At 40.3% G+C, this 12214-nt stretch overlaps 10 non-coding genes and 1 pseudogene across 10 annotated transcripts; 5 read left to right on the forward strand and 6 right to left on the reverse strand.

Annotated features, from left to right (window-relative positions):
• Positions 1-138, reverse strand: LOC121390972. The gene has a single exon (XR_005960318.1). It is a non-coding gene; the product is annotated as a U4 spliceosomal RNA (small nuclear RNA).
• Positions 139-676: 538 nt separating this feature from the next.
• On the forward strand, positions 677-782 carry LOC121390973. The gene has a single exon (XR_005960319.1). It is a non-coding gene; the product is annotated as a U6 spliceosomal RNA (small nuclear RNA).
• Positions 783-959: 177 nt separating this feature from the next.
• On the reverse strand, positions 960-1098 carry LOC121390971. The gene has a single exon (XR_005960317.1). It is a non-coding gene; the product is annotated as a U4 spliceosomal RNA (small nuclear RNA).
• Positions 1099-1636: 538 nt separating this feature from the next.
• On the forward strand, positions 1637-1742 carry LOC121390974. Its single transcript, XR_005960320.1, has one exon. It is a non-coding gene; the product is annotated as a U6 spliceosomal RNA (small nuclear RNA).
• Positions 1743-1919: 177 nt separating this feature from the next.
• Positions 1920-2058, reverse strand: LOC121390979. Its single transcript, XR_005960323.1, has one exon. It is a non-coding gene; the product is annotated as a U4 spliceosomal RNA (small nuclear RNA).
• Positions 2059-2596: 538 nt separating this feature from the next.
• LOC121390975 lies at positions 2597-2702 on the forward strand. The gene has a single exon (XR_005960321.1). It is a non-coding gene; the product is annotated as a U6 spliceosomal RNA (small nuclear RNA).
• Positions 2703-2879: 177 nt separating this feature from the next.
• On the reverse strand, positions 2880-3018 carry LOC121390980. Its single transcript, XR_005960324.1, has one exon. It is a non-coding gene; the product is annotated as a U4 spliceosomal RNA (small nuclear RNA).
• A 538-nt stretch (positions 3019-3556) lies between these two features.
• Positions 3557-3625, forward strand: LOC121390978 (annotated as a pseudogene).
• A 7450-nt stretch (positions 3626-11075) lies between these two features.
• Positions 11076-11214, reverse strand: LOC121390981. Its single transcript, XR_005960325.1, has one exon. It is a non-coding gene; the product is annotated as a U4 spliceosomal RNA (small nuclear RNA).
• A 538-nt stretch (positions 11215-11752) lies between these two features.
• LOC121390976 lies at positions 11753-11858 on the forward strand. The gene has a single exon (XR_005960322.1). It is a non-coding gene; the product is annotated as a U6 spliceosomal RNA (small nuclear RNA).
• A 176-nt stretch (positions 11859-12034) lies between these two features.
• Positions 12035-12173, reverse strand: LOC121390982. The gene has a single exon (XR_005960326.1). It is a non-coding gene; the product is annotated as a U4 spliceosomal RNA (small nuclear RNA).
• Positions 12174-12214: the final 41 nt, after the last annotated feature.

Genomic DNA, 12214 nt, shown 5'->3' on the forward strand with positions numbered 1-12214 from the left:
CCCCGTAGAGGCAATTAAAAATTGTGCTAGCCGCCCAGTTAAGGGCGTCTGCACGGGGTATTGGGAATAGTTTTCAACTAGCAATAACCACGCCTCGGATACACCTCACTGGCTATGGTATTGCCACTGCGCAAAGCTGAAAAAAATACACTTTGTCAGTTGGGTTATACGAAAAGACCGTTCTTACATTATACTTTATTTTTGTCTTCTACATAATTCATCACATTGTGCTACATTTGTAACACACAAAACGCTCATTTTAAATATAATCTGAGACGTGCTTCGTTTTGTGCTCCTCGCCGGAACACGATCCGCAGCGTACCAGTGGGAAAGTACAGACAATTTTAGTAATTATCATAATGCGATTCGTTCCTTCATACTGTCGTTTCCAAGACGCTCGTTATGTTGTGACGTCATCGTGGCGCAAACGGCAGTTACCCATCCTTAAAGACAGTACGTTCTATTTATGCATGCTGAGAGTCAATGAGACGGTACGATATCGGTTATGGTTGACTTCAGTATTGGAAGTTATGTGTGGCCTCTTTGATAAACACAGACATATGTTCCAGAGAAGAATGCGTAATTTACTACTTGTATTTATGAATGTTCTAATAACCATCTGCATATACACGTACTACATCTTAGCTATATAAACCGAAAAGTGGCTCCTACTAGTGTACTGTTCACGCAGTACATATACTAAAATTGGAACGATACAGAGAAGATTAGCATGGCCCCTGCGCAAGGATGACACGCAAATTCGTGAAGCGTTCCATATTTTTTTTCACTAACACATGAATACAAATACAAATATGCGCGCAAGCATTTACATGACATAATCAACAGAGAAAACAAGCAAACAAGTGAGTAAAAAATCAATAACAACAGCAAATTGTAATGAGAGTTGTTACTTCTTTTTAAACTAGACATCTTTAGTTCTTATATTTTGTTTAGAGTAGCCCCCGTAGAGGCAATTAAAAATTGTGCTAGCCGCCCAGTTAAGGGCGTCTGCACGGGGTATTGGGAATAGTTTTCAACTAGCAATAACCACGCCTCGGATACACCTCACTGGCTATGGTATTGCCACTGCGCAAAGCTGAAAAAAATACACTTTGTCAGTTGGGTTATACGAAAAGACCGTTCTTACATTATACTTTATTTTTGTCTTCTACATAATTCATCACATTGTGCTACATTTGTAACACACAAAACGCTCATTTTAAATATAATCTGAGACGTGCTTCGTTTTGTGCTCCTCGCCGGAACACGATCCGCAGCGTACCAGTGGGAAAGTACAGACAATTTTAGTAATTATCATAATGCGATTCGTTCCTTCATACTGTCGTTTCCAAGACGCTCGTTATGTTGTGACGTCATCGTGGCGCAAACGGCAGTTACCCATCCTTAAAGACAGTACGTTCTATTTATGCATGCTGAGAGTCAATGAGACGGTACGATATCGGTTATGGTTGACTTCAGTATTGGAAGTTATGTGTGGCCTCTTTGATAAACACAGACATATGTTCCAGAGAAGAATGCGTAATTTACTACTTGTATTTATGAATGTTCTAATAACCATCTGCATATACACGTACTACATCTTAGCTATATAAACCGAAAAGTGGCTCCTACTAGTGTACTGTTCACGCAGTACATATACTAAAATTGGAACGATACAGAGAAGATTAGCATGGCCCCTGCGCAAGGATGACACGCAAATTCGTGAAGCGTTCCATATTTTTTTTCACTAACACATGAATACAAATACAAATATGCGCGCAAGCATTTACATGACATAATCAACAGAGAAAACAAGCAAACAAGTGAGTAAAAAATCAATAACAACAGCAAATTGTAATGAGAGTTGTTACTTCTTTTTAAACTAGACATCTTTAGTTCTTATATTTTGTTTAGAGTAGCCCCCGTAGAGGCAATTAAAAATTGTGCTAGCCGCCCAGTTAAGGGCGTCTGCACGGGGTATTGGGAATAGTTTTCAACTAGCAATAACCACGCCTCGGATACACCTCACTGGCTATGGTATTGCCACTGCGCAAAGCTGAAAAAAATACACTTTGTCAGTTGGGTTATACGAAAAGACCGTTCTTACATTATACTTTATTTTTGTCTTCTACATAATTCATCACATTGTGCTACATTTGTAACACACAAAACGCTCATTTTAAATATAATCTGAGACGTGCTTCGTTTTGTGCTCCTCGCCGGAACACGATCCGCAGCGTACCAGTGGGAAAGTACAGACAATTTTAGTAATTATCATAATGCGATTCGTTCCTTCATACTGTCGTTTCCAAGACGCTCGTTATGTTGTGACGTCATCGTGGCGCAAACGGCAGTTACCCATCCTTAAAGACAGTACGTTCTATTTATGCATGCTGAGAGTCAATGAGACGGTACGATATCGGTTATGGTTGACTTCAGTATTGGAAGTTATGTGTGGCCTCTTTGATAAACACAGACATATGTTCCAGAGAAGAATGCGTAATTTACTACTTGTATTTATGAATGTTCTAATAACCATCTGCATATACACGTACTACATCTTAGCTATATAAACCGAAAAGTGGCTCCTACTAGTGTACTGTTCACGCAGTACATATACTAAAATTGGAACGATACAGAGAAGATTAGCATGGCCCCTGCGCAAGGATGACACGCAAATTCGTGAAGCGTTCCATATTTTTTTTCACTAACACATGAATACAAATACAAATATGCGCGCAAGCATTTACATGACATAATCAACAGAGAAAACAAGCAAACAAGTGAGTAAAAAATCAATAACAACAGCAAATTGTAATGAGAGTTGTTACTTCTTTTTAAACTAGACATCTTTAGTTCTTATATTTTGTTTAGAGTAGCCCCCGTAGAGGCAATTAAAAATTGTGCTAGCCGCCCAGTTAAGGGCGTCTGCACGGGGTATTGGGAATAGTTTTCAACTAGCAATAACCACGCCTCGGATACACCTCACTGGCTATGGTATTGCCACTGCGCAAAGCTGAAAAAAATACACTTTGTCAGTTGGGTTATACGAAAAGACCGTTCTTACATTATACTTTATTTTTGTCTTCTACATAATTCATCACATTGTGCTACATTTGTAACACACAAAACGCTCATTTTAAATATAATCTGAGACGTGCTTCGTTTTGTGCTCCTCGCCGGAACACGATCCGCAGCGTACCAGTGGGAAAGTACAGACAATTTTAGTAATTATCATAATGCGATTCGTTCCTTCATACTGTCGTTTCCAAGACGCTCGTTATGTTGTGACGTCATCGTGGCGCAAACGGCAGTTACCCATCCTTAAAGACAGTACGTTCTATTTATGCATGCTGAGAGTCAATGAGACGGTACGATATCGGTTATGGTTGACTTCAGTATTGGAAGTTATGTGTGGCCTCTTTGATAAACACAGACATATGTTCCAGAGAAGAATGCGTAATTTACTACTTGTATTTATGAATGTTCTAATAACCATCTGCATATACACGTACTACATCTTAGCTATATAAACCGAAAAGTGGCTCCTACTAGTGTACTGTTCACGCAGTACATATACTAAAATTGGAACGATACAGAGAAGATTAGCATGGCCCCTGCGCAAAAGCTGGGGCTAAATCTTCTCTACAAGGGGGGAAAAGGGGGAAGAGAGGAGGGGGAAAAAAGAAAGAGGGGAGAAAAGAAAGAAAAGCGCGGCATACATTTCGCATGTGGATCTACTGGTGTCGGATGGTACCCGGTTTGGCGTACTCGATCGAGATAGTTGCGTGTTTTGTGGACCCGCATTACGAAGCCCTAAAGGTACTCGATACATTGTACGCATGTGTAGTCCACTAACATAGAAAACATTGGCGTACGCGGCATTTTCGGGCATTGTTTTGAAACGGGTTGCATAACGCCAGTTGCCAACAAGAGAAGATTACTGACTAGCAGTTTGGAAACCCGTTCATAATTATTGAATTTATATTTTAATGTAGGTAATATAATATAATTTAATATAATTCACTCTTGTGCAGTATTTCCTGTTATTTATCACCACTTTATATCTGTATCATTATTCCCACCAGGATTCGAACCTGGGTCCCTCACCACTCACGTGGCAAGTGTGATAACCACTACACCATAGGAATTGTATATAACACACATAACAAGTAATCATGCAAAACAGAGAAATACCACCACTACTGTAAATAATGTTAAATGGAGGCTTTTTTGTTGTGCAGTATTAAAAATGTGCAGAAGACTGAATGTTGCTGAAAATACACAATATATCACCGTACTCTCCTGTTAGCCAGTAATTCAAATATCACTGTTGCCCCTTGTTCGCCACGGGGAGGCCAGAGAGATTAGAACAAGATATACCAAGTTTGATGTGTTCCTGCCTAATTTATTATAATTATTTGTTTAAATAACAAAATATACCAAATTTGATGTGTTCCTGCCACCTTTATTATTATTATTTGTTTAAATAACAAATATACCAAATTTGATGTGTTCCTGCCACCTTTATTATTAGTTTAATAACAAGATATACCAAATTTGATGACGCCCTAATTTAGGTGGTTTTTCATTCCTTTCTGAATTAAGATTTATTTGTTTTCTGTCTTTCTTGGGCAATCCATTCATCTTTTGGAATTTGTCCAGGCTGGAACGGGCAGTAGATTTTCCCTTTGAACTGGGAATGGCCAGCCGAGCCAATTGGAAGGTGACACATAGAACAACTCCGGACCTTCCGGACCTTCACAGTCCCCAATCCACCAACATCTAGCCCAGCCTTTCTTTTTCTCCACTCAGTTGTTCTGGACACAGGCTTCGACGCAGGTGAATCGGGGATTCCTGAACTCGACCTGTTCCTCCACTCGGTTGTTCTGGAGACGTCTGCAACAGGGAGTACTTCCTGCACTGCAACTCCATCTTCAGTAGACGGGTCTGAATCAACAGAAGTTACAGTGCAGGTAACGTGACGTTGACGAACCACTGCCCGGCCGGTGGTATCCTCTGGCTGTTGGAACGAAAAGTGAGGCAATGGCAAGTCAGTGGGTTCTTTTGGCTTGTGCTGGACAAGAGGAAGGTCTCTAGATGAACACAGCTGCGATGATGGTAAAGTGATACCTTGTATCAGCAGCTGTATTTCTTTCCTCCGTTCAGTATGTTTAAACCAGCGTGTCACGGTTGCCTCATTGATGGTGAACAGAGCGAGGTTGGTTCCTTCCAGGAGTCTCTGGCTGTTGTTGACTCTGGCTCTGATCTGGTTATAATTCTCCAGTACCTGCCGCCACCGAGACACATACAGTGTCCTGCCGTCGGCTCCAGTTTCTGTGTACGGCTGTTGGTACTTGTCTGTGAGCTGAATGCAGATGGCTTCCACCAGTCGACTCTTTGATGGAGATGATGAAGGAGAGCCTGCTGAAAGGAAGCACCTGTGGAAGATAAAAATACACTGAGATAATAAACACAGTTTGTGTATGTGTTACTGTTTCTACTCACTAATTCTTTCAGACAAGTTCACTTTCATGTCATTAGTGGTACTGATTATAAACTTACCTTTTCATCATGTCCACATTCCGATGGTCTGACCGGTTGCTCTTTGACCGAGCAAAGAATCCCAGAGACTTCTTGTGGAAGTGCCGCATCTTAAATGAAATGGGCTTCTTGTCAAAGTCTGGCAGCGCATCGTACAGAGCCATGATGTTGTCAGCTTGGGCATTGGTGACAGCCAAACCTGGGAGACTGATCAGTGCTTGGGCCAACCTGTCAACTTTGTCCCAGCCTGGTATGCCATTGACATCAACAGCTTCATCGTCAGAGCTGAAATCTTGCTGGAAATATCATTGACATAATAGGAATGTGACATGTACTTACAAGTAGTTATCATTTTATGCAAAAACAACAAGCTAAATCATGCATGTGGACAATGCATTGAGATATTAGTATAAAGATATATTTCTCCAAGTGTTATTTTTTCTACATTAATTAGAATAATATGCATGGTATTTTTGCTAAAGAATTGAGTATGTCCCCTAGGAATCGAACCTAGCATGCTGTCATGCGACCATCAGGACCTGGATTCTCGATATCAATAGCTGACAATATCATGCATACAGTATGGTACTTCAAACAATAAAATATAATTTAAAATTGACAAAATCACATTTTAATATGAATTTTACTTTACCGTATGGATCATTGGATGGCAAAAAAAGTAGATGTATTACACAGATAACAATGTATACAGGTGCACCCACCTGAAACAGAACAAAAATAATTCAATATGTTTTGGTTAAACTCACATGTAGACAGATGACTGAATGTGCATGCTAAGTATATGCCAAATGCAAATGCAAGAGATGTAGCTAAAGTTATTGTTAATGTTAATACTTATTCATGCCATTTCTAACTTCACTGGTTAATCATATCTGTACATGTACACTGAATCTATTATACATGATAATACAACAATAATACACAATTATATCCTCAAGTTTTGTTAATTCAATGAGATTCTTGTAACTATCAAAATTAAACTTTTTAATTAAAATAAATTAATCCTGAACTCTGGAAAAAAAATTAATAATGAAAGCAAAACCAGTAAAACACACACAATTAATAAAAGTGTATCTTACGTCTTGTTCTGAAGTGTCTTGTTCTGAAGTGACATCTTCTTGATCGGCATGTGGAACGGCAACTGGCATCTGCTGTTCCTGCCGCTGTAGTGGGTCTTCATCCACCTCATCATCGTCGACACCAACGAAGCCCTCATCGATGTCAGTCTCCAGGTTGTCTGTTGCGAGTGTTTCGTCAGCCTGGGCAAACAGATACTCTACACCGATCAACTCGCCTGTGTACTTCATCGGTTCTCGGTAGGATGGGAACATGGCCGGTAGTTCCAGCAGTCGACACAGGTTGTTGGTGGAGTGCTTCAGCCTAATGTCAAAGGTGTTCAAGGTCACAGGCTCTGACACATCAAGGGCATCTGCACAGCGGTTCGTGTTCCAGCGTGCGAGACCGTCAAGGAGGTACGCCTGAAAGTTGACTCCATTGGCCGAAGTGCCCGGGATAAACCTGGCCAGGTGCAGGTGGAAGCTCTCCAAAGATGTTGTTCCGCGGGCACATCGAAGAACTGCTAAAATGACTCGCCCTTTCTTCAACCTGTTGACAACGGTGTACAGCTGTATGCCTGGTGGATCCTGCAGACAAGGTATATGTCTACGCTGCTGCTCCCAGATGGCAGTGATGTCGTCATTCAGCAGAGGCACTCCGAGACTGTCCGTGACTGTCGACAAACTAAGCAGCAGTGCTTCAACGGCCTGCGTAGTCGCATCAGCTCCTCTAGTGCGCCGTCGACAATGTGAAGCCATCTCGTCCTTACTCACAGTCTTTTTGACAGCGGCATCAGACGGCGAAGGTATGCCCATCTCTACCAACTGGCTGCGCTTTGCAGACAACAGCAGCTGATAATCGGCAACATCCCATTCAAAAATACAACCACTCAGTCTGCTCATGAAGGTGCCATACAGTGGATGGGACTCGCTGGTGACACCTTTCGCTAGTCTGCGCATGAAGTGCCACACATCCAGTCGACACGGCAGGTCGTTCCACTTTGCAAACAGTCGACCTATTTTGGATGGTCCTTCCACAGTGCAACAATCACGGTCTGTGTACATAACAACAGGTGGAGGTTGATCTGCCTTGCTGAACCGGTCCATAATGCCATCTGCCATCTGTTGCAAGCCCAGTGTACCCTCGGACTCGGTCAGAACACACATGAGAATTTCACCTTTCTCATTTGAAATGCTTGTGGCCCAACTTGCTGACTGTGTAGCAGAACCCTGCAGCTTTCGACACACCTTCTTTGTAGAGTCGATTTTTAATATTCTGCCAAACACCGATGTCACCAATGCCTTAAGTGTTTGCAGTCGCGACCACACATCTCGGACGTAAGCAGCCAGGAACCATTTGGCAGTTCTGAAGCCTGGAAAGTCTGGCACTGAAGCAAATTGTGGCACAGAAAGCGACATGTTAATCATACTTTTCCTGTACCTCTCACAGTCACTCAGATATTGCACGACATGTGTGAGATGTTCCTGGCTGTGTAGCTCCTTCAAGGTGTTTCTAAGTGCTGTGGGACTGTTGCCGAGAGTTCGTGACCGCAGAAGTCCAATGACGCTCCAGTCACAAGAGTACTTCCTTGTGAGGACAGCCGGGAAGCGAGCTCTTACACCTTCCGACAACTGGTCAAGCATCCTGTGGTCCCAGGCTATGTATGTACCACTGCACGCACGACAATCCATGTATTCAGCAGCCAGGTAATACATACCAGAAACACCGAGGACTAACCTCACCAGGTGGTAGACGCCTTTCGATCTCAGACTTTCCTGCAAACCACAGTGTGGGCAGAAGAAATCGACAAGCCACATCTTGCGTGGCATCCAGAGGAACAACTTCCTTGCAAAGTAGCTGTCAAGTGATGGTGGACTGTCGTACTTGGGAGCTGGCGGATACCACCATGTCTGGAGGCGCGGGTTCATGTTTCCCTTAGAGACAAACAAGCTGCGTCCAATCCACTTCTGGTCACAAGGGGAAACTGTCTGCAACCAGCCTAAGGGTAGGCGACTACTGTAATCTGTTGTATGTCTAGGGATCAACATACTAGTGGAGGCAATCTAAACAAAGAGAAGAGAAAAAAGAGAAAAGAAATTTAAAAAAAAAAATGGTGTGAATAAAACAACTCCCACAGTTATGAAGCATTAGAATTTACAAAAAGAAAAAGAAAATCAAGCATTTAGTTATAGATATCTTCCATAATGTAGCACACACACTACTGCTTTTAATTTAAGTATCTTACTGGTTGTTTTTCTTTTGCTGCTGTAACAGTAACAGGTGATGGTGCTATTTTGGGCTCTTCTGTCCCAACAACATTCTTCAGTAGCTGATCCTGTTTAAAAAATTAATAATGAATATACATGTAGGAACACACTATTTACTGTTATAAATATAATACTAGTAGTTTTAAAGTGAACATTGTGTTAATTAAATAATAACTAATGAAATAAGCTGGAAAATTAAATTAAGTTGAATGTTTTACCACATCTGAAGCTGGATGGGAAACCTCTTCTGAAGCAATGGCCGTCTCTAAAGGAACAACAGCTGCCTGGCTGACAGTACTGCTGACTTCATCCATCACCCCACTGACAGTGGTCCTTGTTTCATTCTAGAACAAAACACCAAAACACATCAAAATTATAATTGGAATGTTAAAGTATTAAAATACAACAATAATAAAGAGCTCTCATATCATTCTAAATATAAACAGTATTAATGTAAAGTCTATAATAATAAAGATGGCTGTATTAAATATAATTGGTGCATAATTACCTGTGAAAGTGACACTTGAGTGACAGTTGCATCTACACACACACTGTTGTTATCTGGAGCTTTATCCTGTAACACAAGAACAATAATCAAATTAGAAATAAACTATTAAAAATGTGTGGGTAGGACATATGCTCTGGTATGGTGAGGGAAAAAAAAAAAGGAGTACATTCTATACATGCACTAAGTACATCTCATTAATTATACCGGCTAGCTGAATTTCATTTATATAATCCTAATAGCTAAAAAAACCCACCCAAAAACCCAACAAACTTGCATATTATTATAAAAACTTGTATATTAATTATGTTAATACTTACGTGATAACCACAGCGACAAACTACTGGTCTACCAAACGGGTCATGTGATGCCACACTGCCATGTCGTGGACAAGTGTCAACTCGATTCAGCTCACGCGCCCATCTGGAATTCTGTCGAGGTTTTTGCCCTCTGCCAAAATGAAAGGATCCACTTGCATAATTTTCCAGACGGGTCTTCCATTCATGGTCACGCAGTCCTACCTTCGGCATGATGTACAAATACCAAACTAATTATCGAAGAGATCTGAAAAAACAAATTAAAATATATTTAGTAAAATTTAATTTGTTTTCTACTAAAAAGAACAATATCCAATAATGAAGGAATTTCAAAATGATTTGTCATTTGAAAAGGATTTTATTTTGCTGTGAATGGGGATCCATATACCAGTATACAATCATTAATTTTATTACATTACTACGTGCACTGTAGAAAATATACATTTGTCAGTCCTGAACCGAAAGTCGTGCTAAATGGATCTTCTGTTTGTTTGCCTAAATTGACGATATGTTTCTCTTTAAAATATCCATTAATGTAAAATAGATATTCCCTGTGCTTACAGACACAATACACACCAACAACAACTTCGAACAGGCCGTTAAACTTCTGTTGAACCATAGAACGGCTTTCGATTGTGGATAACGTACAAGCTTTCCGATCGTCAAAATGTGTTTACAAAGCACAATAATCGACAAACATGGAAAAATCAAACAAAATAATGCACTAGAACTTACAGAATATATCTATTGTAACCGATGTGTACAGATGACAAGTATTACTTTACTAAATCGTCGTATATTTGTGTAAATTGAACAAAATTTCAATCGACTGTCTACAACCGGAAGTCGCCGATTCAAAACGGATTGAGACGAAAATGGGAACTAATTTACGACACACGCTGAAATAAAGTAAATCACTTGTTTCGAAAATTATGAAAGATACGCTGCGCTAATTATTTGTCTGTAATTAGAGGATAAAAAATCGTAAATACCCGATGTAAACATTACCCAGTTCCAAATGTGTCATAGTGCTGTTCCAAATGTTCCAAAACGGTTCCAAATATGGTTCCAAAATGTTCCAAATGTTCCAAATGTTTCATACGTTCCAAATGTTCCAAATTATGGAAAAGTTTAGCGGGCTTGAAGCGCAAGGATGACACGCAAATTCGTGAAGCGTTCCATATTTTTTTTCACTAACACATGAATACAAATACAAATATGCGCGCAAGCATTTACATGACATAATCAACAGAGAAAACAAGCAAACAAGTGAGTAAAAAATCAATAACAACAGCAAATTGTAATGAGAGTTGTTACTTCTTTTTAAACTAGACATCTTTAGTTCTTATATTTTGTTTAGAGTAGCCCCCGTAGAGGCAATTAAAAATTGTGCTAGCCGCCCAGTTAAGGGCGTCTGCACGGGGTATTGGGAATAGTTTTCAACTAGCAATAACCACGCCTCGGATACACCTCACTGGCTATGGTATTGCCACTGCGCAAAGCTGAAAAAAATACACTTTGTCAGTTGGGTTATACGAAAAGACCGTTCTTACATTATACTTTATTTTTGTCTTCTACATAATTCATCACATTGTGCTACATTTGTAACACACAAAACGCTCATTTTAAATATAATCTGAGACGTGCTTCGTTTTGTGCTCCTCGCCGGAACACGATCCGCAGCGTACCAGTGGGAAAGTACAGACAATTTTAGTAATTATCATAATGCGATTCGTTCCTTCATACTGTCGTTTCCAAGACGCTCGTTATGTTGTGACGTCATCGTGGCGCAAACGGCAGTTACCCATCCTTAAAGACAGTACGTTCTATTTATGCATGCTGAGAGTCAATGAGACGGTACGATATCGGTTATGGTTGACTTCAGTATTGGAAGTTATGTGTGGCCTCTTTGATAAACACAGACATATGTTCCAGAGAAGAATGCGTAATTTACTACTTGTATTTATGAATGTTCTAATAACCATCTGCATATACACGTACTACATCTTAGCTATATAAACCGAAAAGTGGCTCCTACTAGTGTACTGTTCACGCAGTACATATACTAAAATTGGAACGATACAGAGAAGATTAGCATGGCCCCTGCGCAAGGATGACACGCAAATTCGTGAAGCGTTCCATATTTTTTTTCACTAACACATGAATACAAATACAAATATGCGCGCAAGCATTTACATGACATAATCAACAGAGAAAACAAGCAAACAAGTGAGTAAAAAATCAATAACAACAGCAATTGTAATGAGAGTTGTTACTTCTTTTTAAACTAGACATCTTTAGTTCTTATATTTTGTTTAGAGTAGCCCCCGTAGAGGCAATTAAAAATTGTGCTAGCCGCCCAGTTAAGGGCGTCTGCACGGGGTATTGGGAATAGTTTTCAACTAGCAATAACCACGCCTCGGATACACCTCACTGGCTATGGTATTGCCACTGCGCAAAGCTGAAAAAAATACACTTTGTCAGTTGGGTTATACGAAAAGACC

Source organism: Gigantopelta aegis, unplaced genomic scaffold (genome assembly GCF_016097555.1).
Source record: "Gigantopelta aegis isolate Gae_Host unplaced genomic scaffold, Gae_host_genome ctg11294_pilon_pilon, whole genome shotgun sequence".
Taxonomy (NCBI): domain Eukaryota; kingdom Metazoa; phylum Mollusca; class Gastropoda; order Neomphalida; family Peltospiridae; genus Gigantopelta; species Gigantopelta aegis.